The 17,857-nt window shown below is 40.1% G+C and overlaps 1 long non-coding RNA gene across 1 annotated transcript; it reads left to right on the top strand.

The window, feature by feature from the left end:
- The first annotated feature begins 3,392 nt into the window (after positions 1-3,392).
- LOC147379441 (uncharacterized) lies at positions 3,393-17,304 on the top strand. Its single transcript, XR_015161120.1, has 3 exons — positions 3,393-3,598; positions 13,696-13,776; positions 15,478-17,304. It is a non-coding gene; the product is annotated as an uncharacterized LOC147379441 (long non-coding RNA).
- The last annotated feature ends 553 nt before the right edge of the window (positions 17,305-17,857 follow it).

The raw sequence follows: 17,857 nt of genomic DNA, 5'->3' as shown, positions 1-17,857 counted from the left end.
GCAGCTTTCTTAACTCTAGAGTCTTGCCACCTTCCCAGAGCCCTGCCCGGAAATTAAGCAAACAGTTAAGAAAAATAAAACCAGCTTTCTGGGCTCAATACTCAGCTCTGATACCTACTAACTATGAGATCAGCAAATTATGTAACATATGTCTCAATTTCTTCATTTGTAAACTGGGAATATAGTATCTAATTCAATAGGCTGTAAGAAGCAAATACATGCCATGCACTTAGAATTCTGGCATACCAGAATGCCACACGTTTTGATGTTCACTAAAATGTAAGCCGCATGAGAGCAAGCATCTTTGTGCACTTGTTCACCGCCCTTAGACTAGTTCATGGTGTACACAGAAGTTAAGGAATGAATGAATGTTGAAAGATTCAGAGCATGTTCCTTCTTTATCCCAGGACTTCAGAGTGCTCTGTTTTCCTTATTCTCCAGCCCTGGAAACTCCCTCTCCAGTCTCAGAGAAACCTCTATTCATTTGGGTTTCTGGCCAATATGTTATTTCAGTACTTTCTGACCCACACCTTTCCCACCTTTGCCCCCAAAGCCAGAAAGACATGTAGACTATGCTTGCTTTTCTCCTAACCATACTCCTCCACAGAAGCAAAGACTTCACTATCCTGCATCAATAGAAGAAAGAGAAAGGAGGAAACATAGAAGAAAAGCAAAGATTAAAAATTTAAAAATAGTATCCCATCCCAAGAGTTTTAACTTTTTTTTTTTTTAACCTTGTAGTTTCTCATGAATGAGTCCAAGGGTTGTGCAAAATTATTGGGCTTTTTCTTGTGATCATTACATGAAATGAATGCATGCCTGCTCATATCAGCTGAATCTAATCTGTCTGTGATTCATGGCCTAGTTATCATGTTGCTTTGCTGGTCAGAACAGCTTCCTCCTGGTTCTCCTGGACAGGATGGGGCTGGTTCTTTGTAGCCAAGTCATTGAAGTCACATCACTGAGCAATTTGCCTTCTTCATTAAAAGCTCTATTGTAGCTGTTAGGTACACACAGAGCCCACGCCTAAGCATACCACATATACTTTCTTAACAGAGGTGGGGCAAGAACCACAATGCTTGCTTCCTGCCAAGTCAGTAATGCTCTTCTCCTCCACCCTTCGTCGACCTAGTTTGCCATCTTTAGCTCTAGACAGAGCAGATAGTTACCAGCCTTCTATTTATTGGCCAAAGCTGCCTGGGTTTCTTTGCCAAAAGATATACTCAGGAAGGCTTGTCCGCCCATATCCTTCCCCGATGGCTCAGGGATAAAGAATCCACCTGCCAAGCAGGAAATGCAGGTTCGTTCCCTGGGTTGGGAAGATCCCCTGGAGAAGGAAATGGCTACCCACTCCAGCATTCTTGCCTGGGAAATCCCCTGGACAGAGGAGCCTGACAGGCTATAGTCCATGGGGTTGCTAAGAGTCAGACACAACTGAGTGACTAAGCAACAGCAACAAAATGTATTAGCCAAAGCTGTCTGGGTTTCTTTGCCAAAAGATACACCCAGGAAGGCTTCCTGCCCATATCCAGTTACACTGACTTTGCTACCAGTTGGAAGCCTCCCAACCTTCACCTTCCTGAAGAGTACTAAAATCGGGGCCCAAAGTTAACTTGACTTCTTCTAGGATGGCAGCACCAGAGCCAAAAATTTTTCACTAACATTTAATGAGATGGTTAAATACTTGGTTTCCAAACAGACCTGAAAGTTGGTTTAGGGTTTGTTTCAAGCCAGATGTACTTTCTGATTCCTAGTTTATCCAGGTATGGCTGAGACTTAGATTTCAGTCTAATCAGTGCTGCCTAGAGCTGAAGATGTGAGCAATTTTATTGGTAAAGACACCTCTCCCTCAGCCTAAGTATTTTGCAGGGTTCACTACCATACCAAATTCATATGGTAATAATGACAAGGATTAAAAATGACATAATATGGAGGTAAGAGCCCTGGACTGAAATCCAAATATCTGATCCCAATCATGGCCTAGTTTCTATTAGCCCTTGGGAAAATCAGTGACTTGGTCTGGATTCATTCTCCCCATCTGTACATTGTGAGATATTTTTTAAAGTATTTTCATATCCTACAGTTGTCCTTGCCTGTGGTAGCCCACTCATTGAAGCATTTACCCCTTTGGGAGCACAGATACCATCTAGAACAAAGGTCAGTATCCATGCCCAGAACTACTTCTTATTAAAATTCTTACTTAAAAAATAGTGATCACTAATTTTTAAATCTCTGTAAATACATTCAGCTTCCTTTATATAACAAAAGCAAGCCTTGACCAACCCATTTTTATTTGCCCAGGACTTTCTCAGTTTTAGCCCTGAAAATCCCATATCCCATGAATCCCTTCATTCCAAATCAGGAAAAGTGGTCACTCCACTTAGAGTTCTGGACCTACAATTTAGTTATGAACCACAGTTAGAGATTATTGAAGAAAGAAGACAAAGAGTGGTAAGAATGTGAGCTCCAGAAGGAGTCAGTGCTTCAGTCCTCTGAACAAACCACCCTGAAAGAGAGACTTAAAATGAGAGCAATCATTTATTTCACTCGTGATCTGAGCATGGAATGAATTTAGCTGGGTGTTTCCTGTTCAGGGCATCTCTTGAGGTTGCAGTCAAACACTGACTGAAACTGACACCCCTTGAAGCCTTCTTAACTTGCATGTCAGCACCTGGGCTGGGCACACACGAATAGCTAACAGCTCACTGTCCTCTCCCTCTCTCTCTCTCCCTCCCTCCCTCCCTCCCTCCCTAACACTTTCTCTCATCTCCACATCATCTCCTCAGATGGCTGTCCTAGGGTAGCAGGACGCACATGGTGGCTGAAGGCTCCCAGAGCAAGTCTTAAGAGAAACTGGTGGAAATGGCATGGCCTTCTCCAATTTAGCCTTATGTCACACTGCATAACTTCTGCCATATTCTTTTCACTAAGCAAATGTCTACCCAGGTACATGAGAAGTGACGTAGATTCCACCTCTTGATGGAAAGAGCATCAAGGAATTTGCAGACACCTTTTAAAATCACCATAAGGAAGAAGGACACCTACTCCTTCCAGCTCAGAGAATTTACTAGAAAAAGAAGAGAGGTAGGGGAAGCAAGATGCATCATGTGCTAGGGATCATTACCACCACACTTCTCCACACCGTAAGATCTGAGAGGCTGGTATCAGGCAAGGCAAGAGTCAAGAAGAAAACTATCAGTAGAGAAGCTTCTGCCGCTTCCTATTCATAACTCTGGGAAGATGTCACCATATAAGGTACCAACAATAAATGATGCAACAAAGCGAAAATGGCAGCACAGCCCAGTCAGGTAATGAAAGCATCAATTAACCAGAGCCTTCCTTGTGGCACAGGAGAAATGTAGAGTTTCCTGTCTGACTCATGAAGAATGTGAGAAGATGATGTTGCTGCTGGCAAAGAGGCCACAGAGCAAAATGATGAGGTCATCCTGAGGTACTTTAAATTGGGAATCACAGGAGTCCTCAGACCTTAGGGAGAAGAAACTGGGACATCAGAGAAAATGGAAGAAAGGTGAGTCTGCAGGAAAGACCTCTGCACCAACTGAGCCCAGGGAATAGACTGAGATTTCTCCAGAGACAGGTAAGCAAAGTGCTCCCAACCCCATCACCTGACTGGATGGACAAGGGCAAGACAAGAGCTCTGCATCCACCTGTCAAGATGGAGACAGGAGGAGCTAGAAGACAGCAGACAGCTGGTGGGCAGACCCGAGGCCTCTCTCCCCTGCCACCTTGCAAAGACAATGGAGTCATCTGAAAGTGATGAATATCCCACAAATTGGCAGCTTTAAATTTCTGGTCCCTTCTTTCAGTCTAAACTCCATTCAGGGTGGCAGCTGTGAGAAAAATCAGGTCAGCTCTAGAGAGAGAGAAAGCAAGATTTCTTTTTGCACATCTAAGTTACAGTGTCAAACTTGTCCCTGAGCAATATGAAAAACAGAAACCACTCTTTTGATTACCTTACTCCCAACACTGCAGCCAGAATAGCTCCTGTTGCTTACCTCTGGCTTGCCAACCCATCTGCTTCCTTTGTGCTTGTGCACTCTGCTTCCCTCTATCTGGAATGTTCTCTCTGCTGGCTCTACATACCTTTCATATCTTACCTTAAATGTCAAATTCTACATAACTAATCAGAACCAACTATATAGCACAGGGAACCCTGCTCAGTGCTCCATGGTGATCTAAATAGGAAGGAAATCCAAGAAAGAGGGGATACACACACACACACACACACACACACACATATATATAGCTGATTCACTTTGCTGTACAGCAGAAACTAACATAACATTATAAAGCAACTATTCTCCAATAAAAAATAAAACAATAAAATATACTTGCTGACATTTCATTTAGTAAAAAAATAAAAATAAATGCCAACTTCTGAGTGAGGCCTTCATATTGCTCTACCAAAATGGATCTACTCCTATTTTTCCCGATCTCAATAGCTTTATTTTTTTTAAATAAATTATTCCTCACCCATTTACACTGTTCCCAACCTGCCACTCTCCAGACTTGGCCATCTTAGGAAATTGTCGAACCCTATCGCTTAAGCCAAAAACCTTCATTCTGAGTCCTTCTCCTTTGGCCTCAAACCCACATCCAAAGGTATTGCATTCCTAACAGTTCTGTCTCCAAACATATGTTCTGAATCCACTCAATTCTTGCGCTCGCCTCTGCCACCACCTTCGAGTTAGGCCAGAACCTTCTTGCCAGGCCTAACTGTGGTGCTAGCCTCCCTGTCTCTGCTCTTGCCACTCTACCATTCCACATCACACTCAACTTCAAAAAGATAAATAAGCTCCTGCAACTCCTGTGATTTAAACCTTCAATGGCCTCAACCCTCCCTAGGCCCACAAGGCCTGCAGCGTCCAGCCCTCAAGCCTGTCATCCAACAGTGCATCTCCTTCCTGGAGCTCTTGTCTGCTCTGGATTCTTTAAAGCTGCCTTCTTGCTTCAAGGCCTCAGCAATTCCTCTACTGGTTGACAATCTCCCTTAGTGTCTTAACACAAATGGCTCCTTCTCATCATTCAAGTCTCAGCTTCAGTGTTGTCTCCTGGAAAAGGCCTTCCCTGGGCTCCTCCGCACCCATCAGGGAGTTCCTCTCCTTGTATTTCTTTTCTTCACAACACTTAACAGTGATGAAATAGGCATTTCATTTGTTTACTTCTTAAATTATCTACATTAGCCCTCCTTCACAAACACATTTAGGTAAGCTCCCTGGTGCAGGTCTCTATATCCCCAACACCCAGAGCAATAAGTATCTCATAGATGCTCAGAAGGCAGTGAATGAACGAACAAAGGCATGAATGAACAGCTTGAAAACCAGTTATTCTTTGAGGAAGAAGAAGCATTTTCTTCGGGTCTGTTTCCTCATCTGTGAAATAAATTTAAAGGGTTCTTTCAGGCTTCTCCTAAAGGACAAATTCGTGTCTGCCAAAATAGAGTAAAACTTCACTAGGTTAACAATACATTTAACACTTGCCAATAAGATAAGGTAAGCCTGAGTAAAATGTAAGTCCCTCATTTCAATAAATGATGAAATACACTGCCTGTGCTCCAGGTGTGTTTATATCTGGCTTTTAGCTTTCCTTTGGAATTTGGCTCCTCTGGGCTGGAGCTCAAATTTAAGTAAACACATACACACACACACAAAAACAGAATCAAAACTCTGTTGCAAATGGTTTGTTGTGTCCCTACCCGGGGCAGTATTTTTTATTGTCTACAGTACTTGGTTTTCAATTTTGATTTATTTCTCAAGTTCTTCCTGATTTAAAAAAGAAAAGGAAACTAAGAGGGTGGAAGAAATACTCTTTTATTTTGGCAGGGTTCCCAGCTACATGGCTGCAGGTTGCTGCTGCTGCTGCTAAGTCGCTTCAGTTGTGTCGGACTCTGTGCGACCCCACAGACGGCAGCCCACCAGGCTCCCCTGTCCCTGGGATTCTCCAGGCAAGAACACTGGAGTGGATTGCCATTTCCTTCTCCAATGCATGAAAGGGAAAAGTGAAAGTGAAGTCACTCAGTCGTGTCTGCAGGTTGCTACCTCTAGGCAAATGGCAATAGGACCCAGGAGTCAAAGTTCTCTCTCAAAGTATTTCTCTTTGAAGAACTACAAAGTGACTCTAAATGCTCTTTGAACTTCAAAAAAAAAGCATATTTCAAGCTAGTCCCCACAGTGAATTTTTACCTCATATAAAACACATCTAGCTTCATAGGCTAAAGGCATGAAGAATAAGTATGGAGAAAAAGTAGACGTTTGAATAAGAAAATACTAAGCAAAAAAAATCTAGGAAATACATTTTTAAAACTTCCTAACTCTCTTCTGTACCTTCAGAATCAGATTCATCCTTCAAGGTTCACTTCAGAAATCACCTCCTCGAATGAATTTCCCCCAGTTTCTTAGGCCACTTTAAAATTTCCTTCCTCTCAATTCCTGCCACATTTGGCTTGTAACTATTCAATTGATTTGACTCAGATTACAGATGGCTGTTTACATGCCCACCTCCCAGTAGACAATGTGCCATTCACTGAACCATCTTCCCCACTGCCTGTAGGCACCGAGCAGGCGAGGACTCCCTCTAACTCACCTAGAATGTTCAGCAAGTCCTAAAAATCACACTTCTGTTATGTTCAAAATCATTATTGCCTTAATTCAAGTTATTGATAAAATACAGATACTTCTAAAATTTTTATAAGCATTTTTAGTCACTACCTAGGGCTTTTTTTAACTTTTTATTTTAAAACATTTATAATATCCCTCATCCAGCTTCCCCCAATGGTGACATCTTGAATACAATATCAAAACAGGAAACTGACATTGGTACAATATCCTTAACTAGACTACAGACCATGTTAGATGTTCATCAGTTTTCACATGCACACATTTGTGTGTGTTTCTATGTAATATAAGCATACACAATCCCATGTATGTACAGTTATATAGCCAAAATCAAGACACAGAACTGTTCCATCATCACAAAGGATCTCTCTCATACTCAGTTTATATTCATTTCCTTTCCCAACATCTATCCCTGCCTCTTGGTAGGCACTAATTTGTTTTCCAACTGTAGTTTTATCATTTTGAAAATGTTATATAAATGGAATTATAAAGTATACATAAAATCTTTAAAGGTTTTAAAGTATAAAACCTCTTGATACTTTTTTTTTTTTTTTACTGAGCACAATGCCCTCAACAGCCATCCAGGTGGTCGTATGCATCAATTGTTCATTACTTTTTATTGCTGAATAGTATTCTACGGTGGGCTTCCTGTTGGCTCAGAAGGTAAAGAATCTGCCTGCAATACAGGAGACCCAGGTTAGATCTCTGGGTCAGGAAGATCCCCTGGAGAAGGGAATTGCTACCTGCTACAGCATTCTTGCCTGGAGAATTCCACAGACAGTGGAGCCTGGCAGGCTACAGTCCATGGGTTCACAAAGCTGGACATGACTGAGCAACTAACACACATACAACAGTATTCCATGATACAAATGTACCAGACTATTGACTGTTTCCCACTTGGTGTTATTACAAATAAAGCTCCTATAAACATTCATGTATAGAAGTTTGTACGAACATTAGTTTTCTTTTATCTGGATAAATGCCCAAGAGTGCAATTGCTGTATCATTATGGTAACTGCATGTTTAATTTTACAAAAAACTGCCAAATTATCTTTCCAGAGCAGCTATGCCATTCCTACCACTGACATATGAGGAATCCAGTTTCTTGGCTTTCTCTCTAGCACTTGGTATTATCACTATAGTTAGCTTATCTTATATGTAGGTAGTGATATTTTGCAGTTTTAATTTGCATTTTCCTAACACCTAATGATATTAAACATATTCATAAGCTTATTTTCTATCAGTATCCTCTTTTTCATGAAATATCTTAGAGTGTTTTGCCCATTTTCTAATTGGATTATTTGAAGTTTTTCTTTTTTTTTTAATTGTTGAGTGTGAGAACTTTTTGTATATTCTAGACACAAAACCTTTGTCAATCAGGTGGTTTAAAAATGTTTTCCTTCAGCCTGCTTTCATGCCCTTACCAGTGTCTTTTGCAGCACAAGATTTTTGTTTTGTTTATATTTATTTTTTTATTGAAATATAGTTGTTTCCAACATTGTGTTAATTTCAAGTATACAGCAAAGTGATTCAGTTTCATATATATATATATATGAAAAATATACATATTATTTTTCAGATTCTTTTCTGTTATAGATTATTATAAGATACTGAATATAGTTCCCTGTGCTATAGAGTAGGTCCCTGTCGTTTAACTGTTCTATATATATGTGTGTATCTGTTAATCCAAAACTCCTAATTTATCCCTCTCCCACTTCCCTCTTAGGTAACCGTGAGTTTGTTTTCTGTCTGTGAGTCTATATTTTGTAAATAAGTTCATTTGCATAGTTTTTTTAGATTCCACATATAAGTGAAATCATATTTGTGCTTTTCTGTTTGACTCACTTAGTATGATAATCTCTAGGTCCATCTATGTTGCTGCAAATGGCAATATTTCATTCTTTTTATAGCTGAGTAATATTCCATTATATATATGTACCACATCTTATTTATCCATTCATCCATTGATGGACACCTAGGTTGCTTCTATGTCTTGGATACTATAAATAGTGCTTACAACACAAAAGTTTTTTATTTTGATGCTGTCCAATTTATCAGTTTTTGCTTATATGAATAGTGCTTTTCTAAGAACAGTTCTCTTAACCCTAGGTCTAAAAGATTTTCTATGCTTTTAAAACTGTTTATAGTTTTACATTTGACATTTATATCTATGATTCACTTTGAATTAATTTTTATGTAAGGTATGGGCTTCCCTTGTGGCTCAATTGGTAAAGAATCTGCCTGCAATACAGGAGACCTGGGTTCAATCCCTGGGTTGGGAAGATCCCCTGGAGAAGGGAAAGGCTATCCACTCCAGTATTCTGGCTTGGAGAATTCCAGGGACTATACAGTCCATGGGGTCACAAAGAGTCGGACATGACTGAGTGACTTTCACTTTCAAGGTGTTGGGGGTAGGTCATGGTTTATTTTGCCTATGGATGCCCAATTACTCTAGCACCGTTCGTTGAAAAGAATCTTTCCTCCACTGAATTACTTTGACTCTTTGCCAAAAATAAATTGGCAGTATATACTAAAGAGTTGAAAACATGTATGCAAACAAATACAGGTACACACATATTCACAGAAGAACTATTCACAATAGCCAAAAGGTGGAAACAGTCCAAATGTCCATCAATTAACGAATGGACAGACAAAATAAGGCATGTTATTTAGACATAAAAAGAATGAAGCACTGATATATGTTACAAGGTGAATGAACCTCTAAACATTTTATAAATGAAAGAAGGCAGACACAAGAGGTCACATATTGTACGATTCCATTTATATGAAATATCCTAGAAAGGTATATTTCTAGAGAGGGAATGCAGACCCAGGAGCAGGGGAGAGAGGGAAATTGGGAGGAACTGCTTAATAGGTACAAGATTTTCTCTCGAGGTGACAAAAATGTTTTGGACCTAGAGATAGTGGTTGCACAACATTGTGAATGTACTAAATGTCACTTTAAAATGGTTAATTTTTTGTTATGGTAATTTGACCTCAGTTGAAAAATAAAGCAGTTGAACAGATTTGTGTGGGTCTGTTTAATATCACCCAGCCTTGATTACTGTTACCCTAAGTATATAGTTAATATCATACTTTTCATATATAGAGCCAACTACAGGTGATCAATATAAACAGATGCTCTCTCCTCACCAAGCTTTTTCTCTCTCTATGCTGGGGTGTTCCCTCAGAGGCACCGACCCCTTTATCTAAAACACATTCACAGGCCCACTATTTTTAATCTCCCTATTAAATGCCGGTAGAAGTTGGCTTTGCTGACACAAATTGACATAGGGTCTAAAGAAACTGGAGATTCAGTTAAAGTTAATTCATATTACCACTTTAATTTTCTGTTTACCCACATTATTATTTAAAATATTCTCCTCCAAGTATTAAGTGTAATATTTGTATGTATTATTCAAAATTGTATACATGATGAAAGTGAGGAAAGGAGAGTTTTTACCTTCCTATTACTCTCTAAAGTTATTTAGAGTATGAATAACTAACTAGCTTATCAAGACACTTAGACTTTTAGAATTTTATTTAATTCTGGGTTTCACACTAGTGAGAAATCTCCTGGCAGGCATTTCAAAAATACCCATAAACTGTCACCAGGAGCTGTACTGGAATTAGACCATCTTCATGGAGCCATGGGACACCCCAACCTCCCACTCACAGAAGGCTGAACCTATAACTAGTTTCTTCACCAGCCAGGCAGGAGGCTAATTGGGCTGTACGGTTCCATCTCATGCCTGTGCTTGACAAACTGAAGAGCTCATTTGTCTTACCAAAGCTACAATTTGCTGACTTTGTGGATCTGATGTCAAGATTGATTTTTACTGCCTTATCCTTCTTCTTGATCTTACAGTGAGATAATAAAGAGAATCAGCTCATGTCAAATTCCTGCTTAAAATCTTCCACTGACCTCAGAATAAAGTCCATCACCCCAGCATGTCACATGAGCTCCTAGGCTCTCCAGCCCTCTCTGGTCCCTTCAACTCTGCCTCCCAGTCTTATATCACAATATTTCACTTCCAACACTTTGCCATATTCTCACGTGGCCCAGTGCCTTTGCATATGCTGTCACCCTTCAAGCTTGACTCAGAATAAATCCTACCTGAGAAGTTCTCTGTGACTTGTCACAGTCATTTAGGGGTCTCACTGACTTACTCTCTTCTACAGTAAATCTTACCTGTGTTGTCAATTCCCTATTGACTTGTCTTTCTCCCTCACGAGACTAAAGACAGATTGTGCCAGGAATATAGCAGGGGCTCAACAAATGTTTCTTAAATAAATATACCTATTAATTCATATAAGAGATACTTCTTCAACACCTGTAAAGTGCCAGATACTGTTTTCTACATGCGGATATAGCACTCTGGGCTTCCCAGGTAACTCATCAGTAAAGAATCCTCCTGAAATCCAGGCGGTTAACATTCGATGCCTAAGTGAGGAAAACCCCCTGGAGAAGGAAATGGCAACCTGCTCTAGAATTCTTGCCTGGAGTCCCATGGGCAGAAGAACCTGCTGGTTACAGTCCATGGGGTTGCAAGAGTTGGACACAACTTAGCAACTGAGCCACCACAATCAGATAGCAGTTTGCAAGGCAGGCAAAAATCCCTTCCTTCTTGGACTTTACAGTACAATTAAGGAAGGAGACAATAAATAAGTATTTGATAAAATTTTAGGTGGTGATAAGGTACATGAGGAACATCAAAGCAGAGTGAATGGGTGAATGAATGAATGAAGAATTTGGAGTTAGAAATCAGGCCATTCAGACTACTGCCATAGAAGTCAATTGTATTGCTATAAATTCAAACCTGAAATTGCATGGATTTATTTTTCATTTGTACACATTTTACAAATATGTATAGATTGTCTTCTAGATGCCTAGGTGTAGGATACAGCCCAGCCATTGCTCTAGGTCTAGAATACAGCAGGACACAGAGTAATTTTTATTTCTGTCCTTGTAGAGCTTACATGTGAGTGTTAATAAGTAAATATATAATATTATCAGAGGCTGGTAAGTGCTTTGAGGAAATAAAGCAAATTAAAAGGCAAAGAGGACTTCCCTGGTGGTCCAGTGGTTAAGAATCCACCTGCCAATGCAGGAGACACAGCTTTGATCCCTGGCCTGGGAAGATGCCACATGCCATGAGGCAACTAAGCCCATATGCCACAACTACTGAAGCCTGTGCACCCTAGAACCCATGCTCCACAAAGAAATTTTTGAGTGTATGTGGTGGGGTGGGGTGAGTAATTGATATTTAAAATTATCAGGGAAGAATTCACAAAGAAAGTAGCATCACTGTAGAGAACTGAAGGAGGTGAGGGAGTGAGCCAAGTGGATAATCGCAAGATGAACACTGCAGATAGGAAGTGCAAAGGCCCTGAGGCAGGGATAAGGCCTCAAAACCTGAAACCTGCTCCTAATATACAGTACAACTGTAAATTATAGCTGAGAGTACACTAGACTGAGAGCCAAAGATACCTAGGTATGAGACCCAGGGACTCCACTTACTGGTTGTATGGCTTTAACCAAGTTTTTAATCTCAGGTCTCCAATTCTTCATTTGTACAGTTAATGCCTATCTGAAAGTGTGATCATGCTACTCCAGTAGAATGATGGACTAAATTGACATAAAACAGATTAACAGGAGAAAAACAAATTTAATTTTGTAAGTACAAGAGCCCAATAAAAAATATAACTCAAAGAAGTGACCAAAGCAGGCAGCTTTCATACTTGCCCGACAAGAAACCAGTAGTAAATTAGTAAAAAAGTAACAAGGTTTGATTACATGTCCTTCTTAGCCCTAAATTCTCTCCCTGTCTCTGGTGATAAGGATGCCTTCTAGCTTCCTGGTACAGGGAGGGTCCCTTTCACATGGGAGATTTATTTCTTGCTTTCAGGGGTACAAAGGAAGGTCAGAGTGTTTTTGCACCAAATGTTTCTTCGGTAACTTTAATTCAAAGTAATCAACACATCAAAATGGCATATTTGGGGGTAGCATATTCTGCGTGTGCTAAGTCACTTCATTTGTGTCTGACTCTTTGCGACCCCATGGACTACAGCCCACAAGGCTCCTCTGTCCATGGAAGTCTCCAGAATATTCTACTTTCCTTCAATTCTGCTTTTTCAAAGGTTATGTAAGGCAGGCAAGTCAGTTCAGTTGCTCAGTCGTGTCTGACTCTTTCCAACCCCATGGATTGTAGCACACCAGGCTTCCCTGTCCATCACCAACTCCCAGAGCCTACTCAAACTCATGTCCATTGCATCAGAGATGCCATCCAAGCATCTTATCCACTGTCATCCCCTTCTCCTCCTACCTTCAATCTTTCCCAGCATCAGGGTCTTTTCAAAAGAGTCAGTTCTTTGCATCAGTGGCCAAAGTATTGAAGCTTCAGCTTCACCATCAGTCCTTCCAAAGAATATTCAGGACTGATTTCCTTTAGGATGGACTGGTTTGATCTCCTTGCAGTCCAAGGGACTCTCAAGAGTCTTACCCAACACCACAGTTCAAAAGCATCAATTCTTTGGTGCTCAGCATTCTTTATAGTCCAATTCTCACATCTGTGGCTCAGCTGGTAGAGCATTCGCCTGCAAAGGAAGATACCTGGGTTCAATCCCTGGGTTGGGAAGATCCCCTGGAGAAGGGAAAGGCTACCCACTCCAGTATTCTGGCCTGGAGAATTCCATGGACTATATAGTCCATGGGGTCACAAAGAGTCGGACACGACTTAGCAACTTTCACATCCATACATGACTACTGGAAAAACCATAGCTTTGACTAGACAGATCTTCAATGGCAAAGTAATGTCTCTGCTTTTTAATATGCTGTCTAGGTTTGTCATAGCTTTTCTTCCAAGGAGCAAGCATCTTTTAATCTCATGGCTGCAGTCACCATCTGCAGTGATCTTGGAGCCCAAGAAAATAAAGTCTGTCACTGTTTCCATTGTTTTCCCATCTATTTGCCATGAAAGAATGGGACTGGATGCCATGATCTTCATTTTTTGAACGCTGAGTTTTAAGCCAACTTTTTCACTCTCCTCTTTCATCACAGATGACACCACCCTTCTTGCAGAAAGCAAAGAAGAACTAAAGAGCCTCTTGATGAAAGTGAAAGAGGAGAGTGAAAAAAAAGGTACAGCGAGGTGAAATAATTTCCCCAAGGGCACACAACTAACAAGAGATGGAGAGAGGATCCAAATGTAAATAATGACTCCAGAGTCCACAATGACTGCAACACTTGCCCACCCATTTTAATGGAAGACAGAAAAAAAATCAATTCTATATATCTCCTCATCCTAGTGGTGAGGAGTTAGGCAGCAGAGGATCCAATAGAAAATTTCTGGATGAGGTCTGTATGAACCCTCTGGGTCTGGCACTTACTAGCTTTTGTAATTTTGGGCAAGTCATAACCCCTCCAAATCTTGACTTTCTTACTCATTAAGGAAATAGTATTCCTGGACCTTTAAGTCTCCCAGGATGGCTATAAAGATGAAAGGAGACAAAACACGTGAAAGCCCTGTGGAATCTACCCAGTGCCATACAAGTGAAAGATACTAGCCATAATGCTTTTAGCATGGAACTCTCAGAATGTTAAACTGACACCAGATTGCTCTGAGAAGCTCCCCCAAGAGTCATTCTCAAGGAGTATATCATATGACCCCACAGAAATTTTCTCCAGCTGTGGCCTGACAATAGTGATGTGCTATTTGGAACAAAGCCCCTGATTTGCCCCATAGTGCAATGCTCTATGCAGTAACACCTACCCAGGACTAAAGGACAGGGCAAGCTGAATAATGGCATTCACACAACCCAAATCCCGACCTGGGAGGCCATTCAGAGAACTTACTGAGATTCAAGCAATAAGGTCTTTCTTGATTCACACAGCAGAATATAAGAGGCAAACAATAGTGTTGCCCACCACATGCTAGGCCCTGCCAGTGCTAGGCCCTCTAAAAACATCTTCTCTAAACCTCACAGCATACCTGCTATTCTCCACATTTTACAGTTAAGAAAGCTGAGATTTCAGAGAGGTTAAGGGGCTTGCCTACCAGGCGGCTAAAGGGATAAAAGGAAAATTATGGTGACATAATTTTGTTCCTCCATTTCAGTTCCAGTAAAGTTATCTAAATTATTTTTTAGTTCAGTTCCTCAAAAATGAAGATAAATCAGATTAATTTATGGGTTTCTCTTGACATGTTAGGTGAGTAAAACTGACATTTATTCAAAATATTTTATTATAACATATAACAGTATTTTAAGACCAACATTTGACTGCCAGACTCTTATGAAAATCATGTAAATAGAAAATAATTTTGTCTAATTTTTCTCAAATAACAGGGAAAGCTTTTTCATTTTTAATTGAGAGAAATGAAAGGAATGTTTACAAGTATGATCCATCTTTAATGTCAGTAATATATAAACTCATGTGATTCTACAAGTTTAACACATAAACAAATATTGCCCCCAAAAAGAGCAGACAGTTCACAAAGGAAGAAATATAAAATTTTTATCAAACATACGGAAGCTCACTAATAATGAAGTATATTCAAAGTAAAACAACGATACCTCACATCTTATATGCTGAATAGAGATTTTTAAATTTTTAACATTTAATGTTGGTAAGAGTACATTCTCACACAGAACTGTTAGAACTGCATATCAGCACCTTTCTGGAAAGTGATTTGGGAAACCACGTATAAAGACCCTCAACAATATGCTCTTTGTCTATGGTAGCATAAATATGGCCATAAATTCCCTATTTCTTCCCCTAGAAAATGATGTGGGCTACTTCACCCACCTCTGGAATCTGACCTGTGACTGCTTTGATCAACAGAGCATGCTGGAAGAGCCACTGTGCCAGTTTCAGGCCTGGCCTTCAAGAGGACTGGCAGTTTCCATCTCCTTTCCCTCAGAAGCCAGTGGAGAAGCCCACATTGGAGGGGCTCTTAGGCCCCAGCCAACAGCCAGCACCAATTTGCCAGGCACGTGAAAGTCACCTAGGAAGTGGATCCTCCAGCCCCAGCCAAGCCACTTCTGCCAGTTAACATGAAGAGCAAAGAAAAAATTTCCCCAAATTGCAAAATTGCAAGCAAATGAATGACTGCTGTTGTTTTAAGTGACTAGGTTTAAGTTTAGAGTACATGTTACACAGAGTAAATATTGACCTGATATTGCTCCAATAATTTTACTTCTAGAAATGTATCCTCAGGCACTAATCAGGAATGCAGACAAAAGCTTACACCCAGAATATTTCCTGCTGAGGCACTTGGGAGAATCTTAATGTCTAAATTAGGAGAATGGTTATGTAGGTCACAGAATAATCATTATGAAAGTAATTTAAATGTTAGCAATATGGTACAGTACTTATGATAGACTTTTAGGTGGAAAAAGTCATATAAAGAACTATGATAAAAAGAAAAAAATTAAAAGTTAATATTGGTTATTTCTGGGCAATAAAATTATGAGTGATTTTATTCCAACCTTCACATTTTTGTGGTAATGGCACAAAATAGGAAAAAAAAAAAAACTTTAAAAATGAGGAAACTGTCAACTTACAAAATTTGTCCATAGATAAATAAATAAAGCTCCCTTTAAGCTACAGTTTCTAACTTTTTCATAAAATCATTGTACCAATGCATTCAGCAATATTAATGTCAAATTATCTGCTATTACTCATAATTAACAGGCTGATAGTCAGCAGAGACAGACTTACTAGCAAAGGACTTTGATAATCCATAAACTGGATGTAAAAATCCTGAAAAATTAAGCAGTTCTAATGATGTGGCAGAAAGTAAAATAAATGAAGAAAAACTTCAGAAAGATCAGATTAACATCACTGAAAGTCTATTACTTTCATGGATCTAGGAGCTTTCCTAGATCCATGCCACTTAATCCTCTCAATAAGCTTGTGAGGTAGGTGTTATTCCCATTGTATAGATGAGGACCCTGTGGCCTTGATGGAACTTCCTTAACTAATTTTGCTACTGCTACTGCTAAGTCACTTAAGTCGTGTCCGACTCTGTGTGACCCCATAGATGGCAGCCCACCAGGCTAACTTTAAGTCCCAGCAATACCACTCTTGAATATAAATCCCTGCGTGCTCAGTCATTTCAGTTGTGTCTGACTCCACCACCCTATGGACTGTAGCCGGCCAGGCTCCTCTGTCCATGGGGATTTTCTAGGCAAGACTACTGGAGTGGGTTGCCATTTTCTCCTCCTGGGGATTTACCTACCCAACCCAGGGATCGAACCAGCATCTCTTATGTCTTCTGCATTGGCAGGTGGGTTCTTTACCACAAGCGCCACCTGGGGAGCCTCCAAATGCAGAGTTGGGAGTCAAGTTTAACGCACATGGTTTTACCCCAGTACCAAGCCACTCCACTCCAAGTCAGGGTTCAACATTCTGACAGGATTAAAAAAAAAAAGTATTAAACATGTAAGCTTTCTGAAAAGCCTTTCTTTCACTTCTAATTAAAATCTAATAGAATTTTGTAAGCTTCTTTTGCGGGCTTATTTTATTCCTATAGAACTTGAAGTGATCCTAAAAAGAGCAATTCCTGACATATATACACTACCATGTGTAAAACACATAACTTGTGGGAAGCAGCTGTATAACACAGGGAGCTCAGTTCAGTGCTCTGTGACAACCTAAAGAGGTGGAATGGGGGTGGGAGAGGGAGGGGATATATGTATACTTACAGTTGATTCATACTGTTGTACAGCAGAAACCAACACAATATTGTAAAGCAATTATCCTCCAATTAAGAATAAATTAAAAAAAAAAAGTCAATGCCTATTTTGTAAGAAGCCTGGACAGCCTAGACTATTCTTGAGCAATTGGAAGGGGTTGGGGTAGGGGGACTGACAAAGCAGAGGTACTTGTGCTCTCTCTCGTGGCATTTCTGTGAAGCCCTATCTTTAGCATGACTGAGGCTTTTAGGAAGTTGGAATTTGGCTGTGCTCCTTGGTTTTATTCACTATTCATATTTGTTGTATTCTGTTTCCAATAGGCCATTTCCGTTTTGAGAGCCAAGATGTGAGGAATCAGTATCACAGAGGGTCCCCACAGGGCATTAGTTGGGATAAGGTGGAGAGCCAGATTTCAACCAGGCTCAGAAGGATTTTGTTTAAAGACAGAGGTTTGTTTTGTTTGTTGTTACTTAAAGAGTAACTAGTGACAATAACAGCTAAGATTTCCATAGTGTTTATACGCA

Source organism: Bos grunniens, chromosome 1 (genome assembly GCF_055505025.1).
Source record: "Bos grunniens cultivar Pamir isolate PY7600 chromosome 1, Bosgru_T2T1.0, whole genome shotgun sequence".
In the NCBI taxonomy this organism is placed as follows: domain Eukaryota; kingdom Metazoa; phylum Chordata; class Mammalia; order Artiodactyla; family Bovidae; genus Bos; species Bos grunniens.
Note: the sequence above shows the minus strand (reverse complement) of the source record. Positions and strands in the feature narration are given on the sequence as shown.